This window comes from Sinocyclocheilus grahami, unplaced genomic scaffold (assembly GCF_001515645.1).
Source record: "Sinocyclocheilus grahami isolate Dianchi unplaced genomic scaffold, SAMN03320097.WGS_v1.1 scaffold236.1, whole genome shotgun sequence".
Classification (NCBI taxonomy): Eukaryota; Metazoa; Chordata; class Actinopteri; order Cypriniformes; family Cyprinidae; genus Sinocyclocheilus; species Sinocyclocheilus grahami.
In genome coordinates this window covers 665,216-686,762 of record NW_015505415.1, presented here as the reverse complement: position 1 = coordinate 686,762, position 21,547 = coordinate 665,216, and the positions used below count along the sequence as shown (strand labels likewise).

At 34.3% G+C, this 21,547-nt stretch overlaps 1 pseudogene; it reads right to left on the bottom strand.

Annotated features, from left to right (window-relative positions):
* The window catches only part of LOC107597766 (DNA-directed RNA polymerase III subunit RPC1-like), a 17,801-nt pseudogene extending 3,396 nt beyond the window's left edge, over positions 1–14,405 (bottom strand).
* Between the last annotated feature and the right edge of the window lie 7,142 nt (positions 14,406–21,547).

The window sequence follows — 21,547 nt, the reverse complement described above, 5'->3', positions numbered from 1 at the left end:
TTGAGCGACTGCAGGACGTAGTACATGGAGCTCTTGCTGTTTTCTCTCGGAGTCACACAGACCACAGCCTCTCCGTGAACTGCGATATCGCCCGGCTTCACCCGCAGCTTTGAGGTACAGTTGTAATAACGCACCATCTCTACGTTCACCTGAACAGAACAAAACAACAATACGACTCTATAAACCTCTGCAGAGGAGGATCATCACTGTGTGTCAAGAACATCCATCATTTAAAATCACTCAACAGGAACAGCTGCATCAGCTGCTGAGAGATGGAGAGAAATACAGTAATGACAAAGGCAGAACCATCAATATAACTAAGTGACAATCCAGAGACCGATAAAAACACTGATGCTGGAGGAATCATTTTGAGCTCCAGTCTGTCATTAACAGGTAATTATGATCAATTTGCCGTTACCTCCAACCTCAGAAGACGAATCCTCTCTAGCGACAGCTTCACCAGGATGAAACAATCATCAGGCAGGAAAACCTCCTCGATGTACTCAGAAATCTGACGGAAATGATCAATCAATTCACTGATTAATATGAAAACAAACAACAGAAATTAAGAGGTATCCTACTTTTTCTGAAAGCCTTATAATGACTTTATATTCCTCTGAAATGTTTGGAACAGTTTATATGATATTAAACATGAATGAAAGGCTTTTCAATGTAGAATCCTGCAATTCGGACTCACTCAGATCAAAGGTTATTCTGCATCCCTCCATTACAAGCAATCTGACACCCATTTCAATCATGCGCATACTGAATATAAATGCGGGACAATCTCACATGCTACAGGCCACAGAGGTGATCATTTTCACACACTGCTCTGCATTTCAAAAACAAATGCAAAAGTTTTTAAAGTTAAAGTGGTGTTTTTTCATGCAAAAAAAAATTAAAAGTCTACCCCCATGATCCTAGTGCATTCTAGATGGTTGCCAGGGTGTTGCTAAGGTGTTCTGAGTGTTTTTAATGCATGGCTATGTGTTTGGCATGATGTTTTGGGTGGTTTCCATGGGGTTGCCAAGATGTTCTGAGTATATTTATTTGATTGCTACAGTATAAATTTGACATGATGTTTTGGGTGGTTGCCAGGGCGTTGCTATGGGGTTGTTAAGGTGTTTTGAGTTGATTTAATACATTGCTCTGCACTTGGCATGGTTTTCTGTGTGGTTGCCAAAGTGTTCTGAATAATTTTAGTGGATTTCTACAGTATATGTTTGACATGACGTTCTGGGTGGTTCCTAAGACGTTGCTATGGGGTTGCTAAGGTGTTCTGAGTGCATTAATGCACTGCTCTGCAGTTGGCTTGGTGTTCTGGGTGGTTTCCAGGGTGTTGCTAAGGTGTTCTGAGTGTTTTTAATGCATTGTTACAGTACGTGTTTGACATGGTGTTCTGGGGGGTTGCCAGGGCGTTGCTACGGGGTTGCTAAGGCGTTCTGAGTACATTAATGCATTGCTCTGCAGTTGGCATGGTATTCTGGATGGTTGCCAGGGTGTTGATAAGGTGCTCGGAGTGTTTTTAATGCATTGTTTTGCAGTTGGCATGTTTTGTGTGGTTGCCAAGATGTTGCTATGGGGTTGTCAAGGTGTTTTGAGTGTTTTTAATGCATTGCTCTGCAGCGGGCATGTTTTGGGTGGTTGCTGGGTTGTTACTATGGGGTTGCTAAGGCGTTCTGAGTACTTTAATGCATTGCTCTGCAGTTGGCATGGTGTTCTGGATGGTTGCCAGGGTGTTGATAAGGTGCTCGGAGTGTTTTTAATGCACTGCTTTGCAGTTGGCATGTTTTGTGTGGTTGCCAAGATGTTGCTATGGGGTTGTCAAGGTGTTTTGAGTGTTTTTAATGCATTGCTCTGCAGCGGGCATGTTTTGGGTGGTTGCTGGGTTGTTACTATGGGGTTGCTAAGGCGTTCTGGGTACTTTAATGCATTGCTCTGCAGTTGGCATGGTGTTCTGGTTGGTTGCCAGGGTGTTGCTAAGGTGTTCCGAGTGTTTTTAATGCATTGCTTTGCAGTTGGCATGTTTTGGGGGGTTGCCAGGGCATTGCTATGGGGTTGCTAAGGTGTTTTGAGTATATTTAGTGCATTTCACTGCAGTTGGCATGGTGTTCTGGGTGATTGCAAGGGTGTTACTAATTCAATGCACGTCTAATTCAATCAGGTGCATTTTAATTTCACTCCAAACAGGAAGCATGAGCAATAGCAATACTAATGCAGTATTAATAATCAGCAGAAGTCAAACTCAGTGTACCTCTCCCAGTAGAGTTTTCTCAATGCGTCCTTTCACCAGCCGAGCGAAGTCTGGGTCATCAACGGTATCCAGGTTGGCACTTATGATGGGCGCACTGAGACACAGAGAGACTCATTAGAAATAAGAACTGGGGTTACTGCAGCCATTAATCATCAGTGAAGCGTCAACGGCAGCAATCATGCCGGAGCTGCACGCTAACACTCCTCCACCCAACTGAGGTGACAGGTGGTCATTCACCCACCGCCCGCGGTGCTTGGCTCAAGGCTTCTGCCGCTGATTGACAAATGAGTTTTCCTCCTTCAGGGGTCGAGATCAACCTCTCATGAATCAATTGCACTTGTGTCAGCCGCTGCACTTACACTCACATGCACATCAATAAGTTTCAGGTCAGTTTAAAGGATTTGAGGTTGGCTTATGGTTATGGTTTATTATTAAAAAAATCCTGCAGTGTTTACTAATACAGTGGTACATCAGATGGTAATACCATAGTACATTATCATACTTATGTAACATAGTATTTTTATGGTACTCAAAGGTATATCAAAGAACAGTGAAGAAATAAAGAATAGTTAAGAAAAAACAAATCGTATATAAAATTTAAATAATATTTACATATTTTTTGAGATATGGACATAAAACATAAAATATATAAATACAATAATTTACAATAAGTTATAAAAAACATTATACCCAAAAAATTATCTAAACATCATTACTTGTCATTTCCAGTCCTGAAAACAATTCAATTAAATTCATTATATATATACTGTATATATATATATATATATATATATATATATATATATATATATATATATATATAATCTATAAATAAAAACTATAATGTATTTATTTCTGTATATAAATAATGTAAATGTTGCCTTAGGAACTTTCTGAAATAAAATAAGTTTAAGTTCAAGTATTAAAATGAAAACTGGAATTTAAAAAATGCTAATTTCAAACATTAAAAAATTTGTTAAATGGCCAAAAGTACAAAAAATTACTCAAACTAAAATTAAAATACAACAAATAATTTATCATTTTTATTTATAATCATAAATTATTCATATTTAAATTTATATTATTATAAATTAAAAAAAAAAAAAAAGATTCACTACAAAATATTATGACTTTTCCAAGCCTGGAAAACACAATTCCCTGACATTTCCAGGGTTTCTGAAGTCACCTGATGTTCTTGGACGCATTGATGATCTCTTTGATTCTCGGGACTCCCAGAGTGATGTTCATGGAAGCGACTCCAGCGAAGTGAAACGTCTTGAGGGTCATCTGAGTCCCCGGCTCCCCGATGCTCTGAGCACACAGCGCCCCGATGGCAGAGCCCGGCTCCATCTGCGCCCTGAGCGTCACACAAATCCTGTTAAAACCATTTCCGTCTCTCAACAGCGGTTCAATCATTTCAGGATCTCATTTTAGCCATAGAAGTCATTGCATAAGCGTTATACAACTGGAAAGAGCCTGATGTGGTCAGTAATGCTGCAGCCCTTTCTGCCCATCACAGCAGCAGATTACGCTCAGCTCATTAGACCAGCATCAGTCTACTGAACCGAACAAGTGTAATTACAGCTCGTGTACCACTGTGTTACCTCATGTATTTGTCCCTGCAGGTTTCCAGAAACTTCTCCAGCTGGGTCGGAGTGATTCTGTCCAGCTGGTACAGAACTTTAGGCTGGAATGAATGAGAAAACAGGTCGTCAGACACAAGCGCATCAACACTCTCAAATGAAGCTGAGCTCTCACCTCTGTCGTTCCGTTGTCGTTGATGCCGTACTTGTCGCGTGTCTTTTTGATTTTCTCCGAAACCGTTTTGATGAACTTTCTGATTTCCTGGAATTGAACAGATTTTCAAAGCATTCAGAAACATTTACAAGAACACAATGAACCCAGAATGCAATGCAGAGCTCATTAACTGCAGCAAAATCAATAACTTATTTTTAGGACCATTAGGATTTGATGCATCACAAATCTCATTACTGTAATACAAAACACACAATAAACAAATATAGTTCTTAAATACCTAAAATATCTAAATAATGTAGTATTTGTTGTACAGACTTTAATCTTTACCAGTGTTGTTACTGTTAACTAAAACCAAAACTACTACAAATAGTTTTTGCCAAATTAAATAAAGCAGAAACAAAATTTTAAAAAAATTAGATAAAAAACTAAAAATTCACACTTTATTAGAAATTATCATTCAAATTGTTGCCTTAGAAACTAATAAATACAATAAGTTTAAGAACTAAAGTTTAAGTACTAACATTTCTTAAACTGGAATAAAGCTAGTCAGAAATTATATATATATAATATATTTTTTTATAATTAAATTGCCAAAAGCAAATAAGAAAATTAATAAACTAAAATTGAAAATATAAAAATGAAAGCAAATTCAAAATATTCAAAAATACTACATTAGTATAAAATAACATTAATATAACAGTGATTTATAATAAATAAGTAACAGTATTTCCAGACAACATGATTTGCATTAATGTATTACAGTAATGAGAAAATATCTGAACAGTCACAGTAAGTAATAAATACCTCGGGGGAAATACGCTTAATTATCATGCAAATAGTGCAAAAAAACAAAAAGAAAAACAATCGCTTCATTTGCTTTCAGCAAAATAATCTCTTTTGATATAAGGTGAAATATAAGCCAAAATTGTCACTGACATTCAGCCAGTTATATATTATAATGGTGCAGTGAGTCACAAAGTGAATGAGGCATAAATACACAAATTCACATAAACCTGAAAACCTGTTTGACTGCCAGTGTGCGTCAGGAATAGTTTAAAACCCTGGTTACTACTGTAATTCATGCTGAACTTAACACACATCTGACTCTCATATATTGAAATGAATCAGCTCAAACACACGTCATGCGGGCTGTACTGTACCTGTAAGTGCTTGTCAGTGCCAGTGTCTGTCAACTCCTTCAAACCAAAGACACAGACACTGACCACATCAAATAAAAATAACCCACACTAAAACGTTTTAAATGCAGCATGGACTTTGATGGCAGACGTTTAACCCTTTTGGAATGAGCTTTATGAGAGAGATTTGTTAGACACCATGCATCACATCCTCTCGACGCGTGTTGTTTAAATGCACCTCTCGTGAGCACAATAAAACCACTCGTGTTTCTTTATGAGAGACGAGTGCGTTCTACACTTCGAAAGAAGCGCCTTGATGAACCGAGCATTCAAAGAGTGAAGAAGCTTGAGCTGCATCAAATGAGAAAAGAAATGTCTTTTTCTTTGTATGTTTTGGCCTTGAGTGAACTTCCGTCAGATTGTCATTCATCACTTTTCTATAGTTTGGCAAATCGTTCAATTTCCTTCAGTTTGGTGGTCGATTCATACACTCGGGATGTGGGTAAAATCAGAGCTGTGGATCATACGAACCATGTTAAACTAGGCAAATGCATTCATTACCATGAGATAATGAGATAAAATGAGCATTCTGTCATCTTTTTCTCACCCTCGTGTTGCTTCATTTCTTTTGTAGTTAGGCAGAATCACAAAACCTATGAATCGTGAACTGAATCATTTTCAGACCCCTATTGGAGAGCGAATATAGTCAAACAAATTACATAAAATAATTGTAAATAAGTAAAATACCCATATTTTTTAAAAGATTTAATAACTGAACGTACTTCACCGTTTATACTTTTTAAAAATATTTTTTGGGGGGCGTTATTATTACTATTTTTACTCACTAATTTCAATTTCTCAGCACTTTCTTTCAAATAAAACACTTTAGAGTTTGACATAACTAAAAAAAAATAAAAAATGCATTCATCATAAAACATTTTGATGACTTTTCCAGGTCTAGAAGTCACTATTTTAAATTCCCTTATATACAGTATACAAGTTTTCCAAGGCTGTGGGAAACCTGGTTCATAAATAAAATTCATAGTTGATGAGGAAATTTAATCTAATCTTACATCTAATTTTTTAGCTGTTTTAGATTATTTTGAAAGCTTATTTTGTCTCATTTTAATCATCTTGCAGGCCCGGGTTGAGAAATACTCAAGTCAGTTGCAGTCTGTTCCTCACACAAATTATCATGACTTCAGGAGACTTGAATTATCATCATATAGACTACTTTAACGGTAGCTTTTAATAAGGGAGCTCGACAGACCCTGCTCACTGTCTGATGCCACAAGAGCAGCGTGAACATTCAGCTAAACATCTACTTTTTGTGTTCCACTGAAGAAATAAACTCATAAGGGTTTGGAACGAAAGAGACGAATCTCTGTAGACAAAAGAGCATTGTCTCCCCTCCAGAAACGTGTCTTTACAGCACAGGAAGTCTTTTCTCTTCATGATGGAGTCGGAGGTTAAGATCAGCTCGTTTCTGCTCAGCGCAGGCTCACCTGGACAGCTGTGCACCGACTGAGAAAACACACGATATCAGCGTTAAAGAAGAGTAAGCACACTCTTTAACTCTCAGATTCAGAGAAGTGAGAGAGAAAGTGACGCGCAAAGTGCTCTCCAGCATCATTTCAATCAATTAGACCCCACAGAAAGCGCTAATCACGTTTCAGAATGTGAATGGAGATGAAATAAGGCAGCGGTGATTGTAACTGGTGGGCAGCAAGTCTCTCGTTTCACAAATGTCAGTTCACAGACGTCTCAATCCCAGCATCCTCTCTGATTACTCACACACCAGCAGACAACAGAACGAACTAGACTTCAGTTTCTCTGAAGAAAACTACATGGTGAAAATATGAGCCAAAAACCACAATCTGTACAGCAAAAAGTCACAACAACAACGTTAATAATTGTTATTAATATTAATTCATATTTTTCTGAATTAATCATCAATACTACTACTATTACTAGTAATAATATTATTATTATTATATATGAAATTTATATATGTACAGTACATTTTATTGATTAAACATCAAGAGATATTTTCCATGTTTTCATTTATTCAATTAATCTTTCATTTTATTTTATTAATTGATTAAATTGTACGTTTTAAGAATTAAGCCCACCATTTTGATACTAAATTTGTATTAAAGCATGAAACACAGAATTCAAATAAATTAAAAACAATTTGTGAAAAATAAAATATTTTATTATTGTTAAAATTGCAATCATATATTAAAATGTTATTAATTTAATTGGTTAGACATGCTTTTTAATTTTATTATTTAATTAAAACTATATATTTGATTAAATCATTGAAACAGAAAAAAGTTAATTTTGGACAAAAAAAAAAATATTTTTTAATCATCTATCTATATATTTCACGAGGAATAGTTGAACCATAAAGAAATACAATTTAGTCACTTAAATTTGATCATACAAAAGTTTTATGAATTCAATTGTTTAGACATGATTTCTTATATTAATATTATTAAATTAAAACAGTATTATATTTGATTAACAAATTAAAAACTGAAAAAAAACTATTTTTTAATATCTATATCGATCTACAGTATACGTATATATTATTGAGCAATAGTTGAATCATACACACACACACAAAAAAAAAAAGATTTGTCACTTTTTTTGGGGGGGATCTGTTCTACGTACAAAGCATCATACAGACATGAATACTGGTTAATACTTTGTGAAAAATGATTTAATAAACACGCTGGTGTACGTGTTTGGATGATAAACATCTAACAGGGTTTAAACAAACATTTAACCAGGGAATCATCTTTGACGTACTCTGATGTTGTCGAGGGCTCTTCTGAGGCCGCGGGGTCGAGTCCGTCTCCGCCGTAGATGAACTGATGTCACCGGTGGAGCTGCGCACCGTCAGATCGTACTGAGAGCACAAGTCCTCCAGAGACTTCACCAGACGCCTCTGAACCACACACTGCTCGTTAGTTTGCCCAGAACTCATTACTAACAGCAGATCCCACTAGAAGAGACTTACAGAATAAAAATGTGCAACCCTATAAAGCTACTGTATCATATTTCATAGCTAATTTCTTTGCTGAAAAACCTGTCACACATTCCACTCCACGCCTCGTCTGATTGATAGTTTAGAGTTTTGTATCCAGTCAAAGCTCTTTTAGTGTAATTGTAGAAACGTCCAGCTTCAGCTGGAGCTTCACGTGTCTTTCTGCTGTCAGATTTTGATCAAGTAAAGGTCAGAATAACTGCAGTAATATCTCCAGATGAACACTTACTGCACTGAAGCAGCTCAGCTTTACTTGATTCTCCATCAATCATGTTTTAGAGTCTCAAATCTGATCCTCAGGATCTTTTGAGGAGCGTTTGTTTCCAGAAGCTTTACTTTCACTGTTCCTCAGCGGAGGAATGATCTTCACAAGCCTCCAGAACATCTCACATCTGAGGAGGAGCCTTTATTTCTTCAACTCTCCATCACTGCTTTATATGTTTGGAGCATTTCAATCTCATCTCACTGAGACAGATTACTGGAGATATAGAGCGGCCACTGATATTTAGATCATTTTATGTCAGGATCTGCTCTACTGTTAGAAAGATCTCACTGATTTACATTGATTTACATCACAAACAGCAGAATTTTATCACTTTTTTGTCCATATAAATATCAGCACCAAATTGCATATTTTTGCTCAGTTTGAGTCTCTATATGACTAAATGTTTCTAGTGCTGTCACACATTTAATCGCGATTAATCGCATTCAAAATAAAAGCTTTTGTTTACGTAATATATGTTTGTGTACTTTGTATATTTATTATGTATATATAAGCACACACATGCACGTATATATTTAAGAGAAATGTGTTATGTTTATACACTAAATATATTTATATATAATATAAATTATATGAATATAAATATATACATGTAAATACTTTCAAAATATAAACTGTATATGTGTGTATTTATATATACATAATAAATATACACAGTACACACACATATATTATGTAAACAAAAACTTTTATTTTGGATGCGATTAATCGTTTGACAGCACTAATAATTTCATATGTCAGGCTTTACAGGTTTAATGTATGCTGAAAAACATTGAGAGTTTATATGCATGCATAAATCTGACACTTGTATGAATTGCATCATTATAGAGGAGGCAAACGCACCTGCATGTATCCGGTCTCTGCTGTTTTTATGGCTGTGTCGACCAGACCTATCTTGCCAGCCATAGTGTGGAGGAAGAACTCGCTGGAGGTCAGACCAGAATAAAAGCTGTCTGCCACAAAGCCCTTCGCAGCAGGGAGCTGAAACATAACAGAACAATCACACAAACATGATGCTTTTATTCCACACAGCCTTTGTTCTGGGTCTTCTTTAACCTCAGATAACTTTTAAAGTTCTGAAGCGTTTCCTCAAACCCAAAAGATAAAATATTCATCACATGTCTTGGATTTTTGGGAGTTAATGACAAGACTGTAATTAAAACGGACAAAACGTGCATAAACCTCGGACTTGATAATGCAAAGACTGCTAGCAGTCAATTGAATAAGGATGCATGTATTATTTCTGGCAAATTTATTATTTCAAAATTTGGAAAAACTAATTAAACTGTGTAAATCTACTTAATAGCTACTAAAATCTTTCCTGTGCACCTAGACGACTGCTTTTTAATAAGAAAAGCATTTATTTGAAATCATCCTAGCAGACACTAGACCTGTCAAAATGGCTGAAAAACGAAATTCGAATTTTTTTACTTAAATATGATTAAAATTCGAATATAATTCGAATTAAAATGCATAATTTCAGTTAGGGTGAAGAAAAGCTTTTGGCTTCTCTCCTGAGGCCACAAGAGGGTGCATCGAGCAAAATATTACTAATGCATGTACTCAAAACATTAAAAAAACAGACTATCTGTGAAAAAAGTGCATAATGTTTAAAATAGTGTTTATAAACCAATTATTATTAAGTTGCTTAAACAACTATAAACAAAACAGCATCATGTATGTATGCATAGTTTAATACAAAGTGCCGAACACCAATCACAGAATACATTTTTCATTTAAAAACACAATTTTTCATTTAAAAAGTCTCGAGATATGTTTTTTTCAAAGTTGAACTTGCATTAATCTTACATGGCTTTCTAAACATGCGGCTCTTTTGTGCGAGATAGGGATGGGCGTAACGATCCAAAGTACCGATATATCGATACTGACTCGAGTATCGAAAGTATCGATACTCAAACAAAAATATCGATACTAAGGTGTGTTTTATTTACCAGTGATTTTGTTAATTTAACAACAAAACAAAATAATAATGCGTACAAATGCATTGAATTGGACGAATAACCTTTGTTAGCGAGTAATTGTGTAGGATAGAACTATTTTCCTGCTCATCTGAACACACGCAAATGTTGCAAGACAGAACTAATCAATCACACAGAGCATTCACTCACTGCTGACAGTGCATTCAAACAGGGCTGCGTTTCCCAAAAGTATCATAAGAAAGCATTAAAGCTTTTGGGAACGGCAGCCCTGAACAATGCTTATCAGAGGACAGAAGCACAGAGTTATTTCACAATAAACAAACTGAAATTGTAGCCTACATAGTTTGTGCAATTACAGTTATTTAAATTGAACGTTGAAAGATAATATTGATCATGTTCTATTCTGTAATGTTAATAGAAATCATACACTGTCAGAATAAAAAGGTTGCATTTTATGCATGCAACAGCCGGTCACTGGCAGTCCCTTATGAAAATGAACCATGGTTTTACTAAAGTGACCATAGTTCAAATGTAGTATTTATAGATTTGAATCATATGTAAACAAAAAACATATCTGAGCCATGTGTAAACAAAAATATAACCTAATAGGCGTATTGAATGTTAAAATGTGTTTTAAACAAAGTTAAGTGCTTATCATTACCCATTTTATTCTTAGTAATTTAATAATTTAATACATTTCATAATTTAAAAGTTTAGTTCAAAAGTATCGAATCGGTACCGATATCGACGATACTGCCTTGAAAAATATCGGTATCGTATCGAAAACAAAATAAGTGGTATCGCCCATCCTTACTGCGAGACGAGAGTGCAATGCTGATAGATGTCCCTCTAGAAAATGCACAAAATATGCGTTCTGTGTGAACGGTTTGGTTTCAGCATTGATGTTCTCTTTTCCCGCAATATTTGTAATTAACAACACAGCGCCGCATCTAGTGGCTACAACTGGATAGGATAACAAAAACATTATAATGCAACTGATAAGGCTGCCTCCTTAACGCACACCTAAAATTCAAATGCAACGTTTTTGCATTCGAATAAGGATTTTTATTTTAAATTCGACGAATATTCGAAATTCAAAATTTTTTGGGACAGCCCTAGCAGACACAGGACAAAAGTTGCTATAATTGAAGTTGCTATAATTGCTATAATTGGAGTGCTTTTCGAAGTGAGGCAGCGAGCGGTTCTCGAAGCCGTCGGGAACACGAGAGCCGCTGATGGCCTGCTGCCCGACGCACGCGATCATCTGTGAGATGTTAATGAATGAACAGGAAAATGCAATTTATCTGATAAAATTAATAAACATTTTATATTTCAATTGTATACTACTATTATAAATGTATATAATTCATAAATATGTTAATATAAAAATATATGATAATATAAATTCATACACACACTACTTTGTGTTATTTATATATGTGTCCCTGCAGCACAAAAGCAGTGTTAAGTCGCTGGGGGATATTTGTAGCAATAGCCAACAATACATTGTATGGGTCACAATTATACATTTCTCTTTTATGCCAAAAATCATTAGGATATTAAGTAAAGATCATGTTCCATGAAGATATTTAGTAAATTTCCTACCGTAAATATATCAAAACTTAATGTTTGATTAGTAATATGCATTGCTAAGAACTTCATTTGGACAACTTTAAAGATGATTTTCTCAATATTTAGATTTTTTTGCACCCTCAGATTCCAGATTTTCAAATATTGTCCGATCCTAACAAACCATACATCAATGGAAAGCTTATTTATATCTCACTTTCGAAAAATTTACCCTTATGACTGGTTTTGTGGTCCAGGGTCACATATTATATATTTTAAATATACTTAAACATATATACACATATAAACAACTTTAAATTGCTAATCATTAATACTAACAAATACTAGACAAAATGGTAATCTATTACAACTCTGAGACATATATTTATTTATATCTTAATATAAAAAATATACATATCTTTAATAAAAGAAAATTAAATGACTAACAATTAATACTAATTCATATTAAAATTAATTAAATTATTAAAGTAATTTATTAAATTACATGTGACCTGTGTACCTTCTTGATGACATCGAGGAAGATGTTTTCCTGGATGACGAGGAACAAGATTATTATATCAGATAAAACAATACTGCTGGCAAAACTTCATAGAAACCACTATTTTAAGCTTGACTAGTTCACTAGCAGTGCTCTGATTGGTGGATCTTAACCTGTGCTCTGGTCAGTAGTGGCTCCACTTCTTTATTGTGCTCGATGGCGATATCAGACGACTGGAGGAAATCTGACACCATGGGATCGACGGCCTTCTTTGTGGTCTTGTACTTCTCGTGAATGATCTTCAGCAAGCCACATTTCTTCACAGGGCCTGAAGAGATATCAGGCACTTATTAATTCAAGCTACTGCAAAATTGCATCACACTATAATAAATAATCAATGCAGAAGAGTACAGTACACTTTTACCGTTAAATGCGTTGCAATGCACACAGGTGGTCTTCTTCCTGCATTTGTCGGAGATCTTCTTCTTCTGCAGGTACGCCAGTCCAGGTCTACGCAAGTAATCCAGAAACTGAAGCTTTTCCTCTTTGCTGAGAAGGATGTGAGAACACGTCTTACAGATCATCTGAATAAACAAACATAATCAATAACATAAGATAATACAAAAACTTTATTTCAAGAACACTACTAATAGTATACTAACACAAATAATTTATTATATTTATAGTATAAGGTTTTATGTGGCATTACAATAAAATGCTATTACAAGAACACAACATAAATCATGACAGCAATATGAAATAATCTGATAAAAAAATAGTTTTATTACGATTTATATAGTATTATATGTATATTATTATAAATTAATAATATAAAATAACACAATATCATACAATACATAATAACAATTTAATAAAAGTAATATATTTACATTCCTAGAATTTATACAGTATTATCATTATCTAGTTTTTGTGGCATTTAATATAAAACGAAACACAATATAAAGCATAATAATCTAATTTATAAAAAAAAGTATATTTATATATATTAATATTCAATTTACATTATGATTCATATTGTATTACATATTATTATTTGCATTTCTAGTTATTAAATAATTGTATATTATTCATACATTATGTTTATATTAATTTACGTCAATAAAATACAGTAAATGATATAAATCCTAATATTATAAATATATAATATGGAAATAAATCCTAATATTATAAACGTATAATATGGAAATAAATCCTAATATTATAAACGTATAATATGGAAATAAATCCTAATATTATTAATATATAATTTGGAAATAAATCCTAATATTATAAATATATAATATGGAAATAAATCCTAATATTATAAATGTATAATATGGAAATAAATCCTAATATTATTAATATATAATATGGAAATAAATCCTAATATTATAAATATAAATATATAATATAGAAATAATATAGCATTTTAACATAAAACTAAAATCTGGATGGGCCATTTATTTCAATACAAATGCTATAATGAATCTGACAGCAACTCTGAAGCAAAGCACAGTTCTGACACGTTCTGTACTCGCCTGCAGGATCCCAAAAATGGCTTTGAAGTATCTGACATGAAAGCAGGGCAGCTCCAGGTCCAGATAGCCGTAGTGACCGAGACAGTCGGCCAGGCTCTTCCCGCAGGTCTCACACGGTCTGTCCTTCTCGCTGGTTCCCTGAACACCAGAGAGATGATTAGGCCTCTGTTAATCACTTAACAAGTCATTTTCTGTTTTATTATGAATGTAACATTCATATTTGCTCAGTCACCATGCGGTGGTCCAGGCCTCCACACTGCAGCGGCGTGTGGCTGGTGTCTTGGCTGTACAGGTTCTTGCTGACCACCTGAATATGAGCCTGTTGTCTCATCTGCTCTGCTGACTTCATGCCAAAACAGACATCAACAGAGAGTTTACATGCATAAACATATAATCATATACACATGCACAGTCAGAGAGACAGACACTGGCTAGCATATGTGTGTGTCAAGTTCTGATGAAACATGTTTACTCTGCATGCAAGACTCCAACTTACATCTCCTTCACGTCAGCGTGGAATTACAGTGAAATAAATATATATATAGTAATAAATGCGTAAACTGAAGTGTTTGATGAAGGTCTGATCCTCATGATGCCACATGCAGCACTTTACATTTAAAAAATTTATATTTCTTGATATAAACATCACTAACATGTAAATTAGTATATTTATATACTTTTTGGAACTTAACTGTGTGTTTTTAATGGAACAGTCAGTGTCACTTTTAGAAACAACCAGTAGATGTCACCGCTTTCTTATTTATACCTTAGCTATACAGCTACAGATTCAGGTAAAAAATAAAATAAAAATACAATACAAACATATTTTCACATACACACATCAATTTTAATAATTAAAAGCCCCTTATGATGTAAAATAAATATGATGGCGCGAGACTAGGGTTCTCAGAGTAACTTACGTTACTGATTATGACAGAGAAACGTTTGAATAATTATTTTCAATGAGAATTATGAGCACAGGAATGCCAAGCATGTGTTAATTAGCAATATTAGCTCTGTTTGACACTAATGAACCGCTGCAGCTTGAAAATCTGATGCTAAATTAGTGCTTTCAAGCATTCAAGACGTCCCAATATCGAGAGTAAATGCCCAGATTATGTTCATAATTCATGTAATTATGTGCATAGAGGGTTAAATTTACTTAACAATAAGCAGACATTAATTTAATTGATTTTCCTCTCATAATAACATACACACATCACTTACCTGCTGAGTGGCTGAATATAGTAGCTAGTAGATCACGAATATCAAACTCTAATGTTTTGTAATGTAGTTTTTTGCAAAAGGTTCCCCTGTTTCGAAGCGATTATGTATTACAGTTTTTCTGAATTCCTAAAACATATTTCTTGAAACCATCACTCATTTTCTCAAAACCTTAAACACAAATCCAAATACTCAAACTAAATTTACGAAACCACTGACTCTTCTATCAAAAATCAAACAATCACTGCAAAACCATTTTACTTGCACTCTAAATCAACCGGTGCTCTCAGATCACACACACACACACACACACACACTCAGGTTTGTTTTTATGGTTTATGGGGACTCTCCATAGGCGTAATGGTTTTTCTACTGTACAGACCGTATATTCTATTGCCCTACACCAACCCTACCCCTAAACCTACCCCTCACACACACACACACACACACTCTCTCTCTCTCACACTCACACACACACACACACACACGAGTCAATAAAATAAACACTACAGAGCATTCATTAGACACTACAGAGAAAAATGGAGAACACAGCATCCAGAACATTACAGAACAAAAGTATAGGCCTATTGTATTGAGTAAATCTTGCAATTCTGTAAAAAAAGTATCGTAATTGCAACTGAGTAAGGTGAATATATTGTATAGTATGTACTGCAAGAATAGTATTGTGCTGAATATTGAATAGTACTGAATGTTTGTATATATTCAGCACTTGGATACTGCAAAAATACTGCAGTCCAACTGCAAAGGTCAAAAAGGTCCAATAAAACTCTAAATGAGTAGCATGTTACAGACTTACACTCAAATACTGTAAGTTCAGGGTCAATGAGAGATTCATTCTGTCTCAGCATCATGTCTTTGTGCTTGAGTCCGGCCTGAGGGCTTTGTCCACATCACAAGTAATGTAGTCTTTTTTGCTATAAAAAACCCTCTGGTCTGACAGATCCAGCCTTGATAACACTCTCTAAACCTTCCTCTTTCTTATAAATAGCATTTCATAGGGCCCTATTATTGTACAAATAAATAAATAATAATAAATTGATGTTACATTTTATAAGTTGTATCATTTAAATTAATTAGGTGTGCTTTTTGATTACTGCAATTTAAGTCCAGAAAAATCAAAACAGAAAAAAGAAGAAAAAACACGGAATCCAGAAAAATTAATTGGGAAGTTCTGAGAGTACTAACTGCAGTAAGCATGCTTAATCACAGTTCTAATTATGAGGGGGTCCTTGGAAAATTTTCTCTGCTGTAAGGGGCCCAAAAAGGTTTGTTTTGCAGGGCATAGCCTGCCAACACCTTACCAAATCATTATAATTTTTATAAATATAATAGCATGACAGTGTTAACAAAATAAAGTTAAATAGAAAATTATAACAAAAGAAAAGAAAAATCTGACTGTTATTTAAAACATTATTACAAATTTGCATTTGGCAGGTGCTTTTATCCCAAATTACTTACATTTAAGGTACACATTTGTCTTGCTTTCCCTGGGAACCGAACCCACGACCTTGGTGTTTCTAGCACCATGCTCTACTGTTTGAGCTTCAGGGATAAATATATAGTCTATTGAACTAATTAATATATTAATTCCTCATTGATAAATTATTCGTGTTCAGCCTGACTCCATGAATCTGTTAAACAATTCACGTGCAGAGGCTTTTAAAAACCTTTTAAAATGTCCTGGAAAGACTCTGTCTCTGTATTACAGCCGTGTTAATGGCTGAATGATGCAGACAGATGAAGCAGACAGCTAATGGGATCCAGCAGAGAGACTACGAGATTCAATTTCAGTCTCTGTAACAGTGAATGTGAAATGATTTATTCATCTGTAGTTTGTTTATGGCATCTGTTGAGATTAAGGAAGCTTTAGTGAAGTTAACGGCTGACTTACAGGATGCAGAGTCTCATTAATGTGCTTTTATCCCCTATTATCGTGTATTGATTTACTCTAAATGTATTTTAAACTGTACATGAGACTGGTTATCATAGATTTTACTGCAGTGAATATTGCTTTGGTTGTGCTGATTTTTGAAAGCCTTTGGGTTTGATCTTTGTTCAAATCTATTTTGTAGAAGACATGATGAATAAATAAAGTGTGTGTTGAGAGCATGTGCATATAGTGGCACTGTATGTGGGGGATGTGTGGATAGGATAATGCACACGTGTGTGTGTGTGTGTGTGTGTGTAAAGCATGAGTCAGTAATGGACGCTCTGAGTTGAAGGAGAGGTCAGGAATATGAAAGGCAGTGTATGCCAGAGCAGAGGAGGCTTATAAAATGCTTTTATTACAAGAGCACTGACCATTACTGCCTTATCACAACACCCTGTGTTACTGTAACTCTGATTGTGTGCATGTAAAGTAACTAATGACGTCTTCACACAGCAGCGCACAGTCCTGCTCAACACATGCATCAACACTTCACTGCAAAAAAAACAACAAAAAAACTATTCAATATTTTGTTGTCTCTTCCTAAAAAATACTTAAGCTGCACAATTGCATAAATTATGTTATTACGCTGATTCCAAGCACATTTTGACAGTTGACCGGAAATGACTGAGCTGGCTTATATAAAACCAAGAAGTATCCATGCATATAGTCAATTGGTCTTAAAAAGGTCTTTAAAAAATCTTAAATTTACCTTCAGGAACCCTATATAAATATGCAGTATGTAGTAAGCTAGTATTGCAATCAGTATAGTTTAATCCACCTTTTAAATATTTTATTGAAGCATTTAGAAAGACAATCTGAAAACTGCATAAACATCTGCACTCTGATGTAAATGCACCGATTTTTATTTAGCAATGTCTTGAAACAGTTTTGAGCCTGTGGTTTCTAAAGGGTCAGAGTGCAGACGGTTTAGTGTGCTATCTTCATGCACTAATACATGATGCCACTCTAACAGCCAATCAGAGCTCAGTACAGCAGCACCAGAGGAAGCAGCAGATTCTGTTTCCTGTGGTGTGTGTGGTACTTTATCGCTCATTAGAGCTCAGCACACCTGCATGTGATCATATTCATAATGCATTTACGTTTTACATGGCAATCTGCAAGGTTAGGACCTGCTGCAGGCTATAAATAACAGCTAAAGAGGAAATATGAAAGTGTGTTTGCATGCTATCTGCTTCAGCATGTGTGAGAGAGTCACTGACATTTTATTAATTGATTCAGATCACGGTCCTTTGAAAAACCCACGTTTAAATCTGCTCAGCCACACCTGAGCGCAAATACACAAATGTGCTTCTAAAAATGTACCTGCATGCAAATCATGTATGTTAATCTATACGCACACTTCAGATCAAACCAAGACATTTAAAGGGATAGTTCACACAAAAACTAACATTTTGTCATTTTGAGACTTATTTTCTTCTGTGAAACGTGAAATGAGATGTTAAGCAGAATGTCAGAGGCGTTCGTTGCAATGAAAGTGAATGGAAACAGACTTGAAGCCATATTTTGTGATGCTTTTATGGTGTTTTTTGGACCTGCTAAACATCTCATTCTGCTCTTGTGCTGAACAGAAAGAAAGTCAAACAGGTTAGGAACAATATGAAGATGAGTAAAAGACAGCTGTTCAGTGCAGAGACATATAATGGCTTATTACTGACATGAACCTGTTCGGCCCATGCAGTTCGCATGTGTGAAACCTCACGTGTAAATCCAAACAGCAGTGGTGTGAATGGCTTGAACGCATGTCACGTCTTCAGATGGGCAGAGGAAGGCATTCGGCGTGTGTGTCCGTGTCCGTACACCCCCAGGACCGCGGGCTTGAGTATATTTGCATATGTGAAGATAGCAGAAAGGCTGCATGTGCAGATAAGTGGAGACAGGCAGAAATCAATGCAGATGGTGACCTTTAACACAACTCATGACCCTTTTTGTTCAGTCCTGTCTTTCATACACACACACATGCACGTATAGTGTTTGAGGAGTGCGCCTAAATGAAACAGTATGGTGCTATTTGTGAAATCTATGTTCATATAAATATTATCTGTATTGCATATATCTAATTGATGACACTGGTCACATGAGACACATGGACTGATTTTATGAGACTTTTAGGTATTTTTAATGTTTTAAATAGGGCTGTCAAGTGATTATATATATTTAAAAAATCGAATTACATAATGTTCTGATTAATCAACTGAATCTCAAATTAATGAGATTAATTAATTAACATGCACATCATGTGCCAATTAAAGATAAAGTTATTATTAAAGATAAGTTATCGTGTTAATTTAGAAAAAAACACTGAATAGACATTACAAAAAAGTAGCTGAAATATAAGTAGCTTTAGAAAGAAATATTTTAATTCAACATACAAAAATACAAATAAATAGTGAAATATGAAATTATATATAAAAAAGAAATGATACTCTAATTATAAAAATAAACACGCCAGTAGGTGGTGGTAAATCCCTCTCGTAAGTGAGTTCAATCACTCACTCAATCGATTCGTTTAAATTGCTGATTCATTTAGAAACGAAGCAATTGACTGCCTTTATGAATGGCATCTGATGGACAGAACCGCACGCTTGTATTTCACCCAGTGGTGCTGTTAATGTTATGGTTATTTTAGCAAATAGTTTGCTCCATAAATTCAGTTCAACAGCATTAATTTGAAGAAGGTAAACTTTATCACTCGACTGCATCTGCACATGCAATGTAAGTGTTCTTGCTCCGTCCAAGCAATAAATGCATGTCTTTGAATGAGCACTGTAACATATTCTTCACCCGCTCAGGTACTGTCAATACGACCCATTTCAGGAGCTGCCAAAATTATATTTTAAAATCAGTTAGGGGTATAGAAATGCACATTAATATTTACAAGTAAATCTCCATATTATGCGTACACTGTAAAAAATTACTGTGAATTTAAAGGTAAAAGACTGTAAAAATGCTACAGTAAAAACCTGTTAAATGGTTAACGGTAAAGTTTTGTATATTAGGGTTGTGTGTTACACCTAATGTTGTTCAATGAATGTTTATTGCATTATTTCAGTTTCATGTGTGTTACCGTGATGGTGTTTAGTGTTTGTGTGAATGACGCTGTGCATCTCAAACGTGTTCTTTGTTACTCTGAGCTCTGTACCGGAGAACCGCAAAACCCGGAGACCGGAGCACATGCGAGGAACGATTGCTTTCCCACTTCAGCCAAACATTACAGTAGACACACAGATAACCTTAGCCGTATGTGTTTGATAACAGATCAAATGTAATGTTACATTTATTTTATTTCCATATAAATTATATATATATATATAAGTGTGTGTGTGTGTGTTTAACAGATTTATATTTAGATAGCTGTTTTAAAAATGGTTGATTAATTTAATGTAGAGGATGCAACATTTGAAAGGTTTTAAATGTGTTATATAATATACATATATGTCATTATTATTAATCTGTTAGTGTATATATATATATATAATGTTATATTTGTAAGTCGCTTTGGATAAAAGCGTCTGCTAAATGACTAAAAGTAAAGTAAAGTAAAAGTATATAGATAAACATATATTAATTATCTACATATTATTTATTATTTATTCACATTATTTATTTGAATGTTGTATATCCATATTACAACATGTGATATTACATATATAAGTACATATTATTACTTTTGTTTATTTACATTATGGTTATTACATACTGTGTGTGTCTGTGTCTGTGTGTGTGTGTGTGTGTATATATGCTCGTGTAGTGATATTTCATATATATATATAAATATATATTTATTTGACATTATTTATTATATATTACATTAATTATTACATTATTTATTAGGTTTATTTACATTATTAGGGTATTTATTAGAATGTTTGATATATATAAATATATATATATATATAAACACACATTCACACACACACACACACGCACACACGCAAAGTTATATCCATATTACAACATGTGATATTACATATATAAATACATATTATTACTTTTGTTTATTTACATTATGGTTATTACATACTGTGTGTCTGTGTCTGTGTGTGTGTGTGTGTGTGTATATATATGCTCCTGTAGTGATATTTCATATATATATAAATATATATTTATTTGACATTATTTATTATATATTACATTAATTATTACATTATTTATTAGGTTTATTTACATTATTAGGGTATTTATTAGAATGTTTGATATATATAAATATATATATATATATAAACACACATTCACACACACACACACACGCACACACGCAAAGTCAAGGAGAAACACAGTGATGACTTAATTTTCTTCCCTAAATGAGAGTACATTGCTGGCGT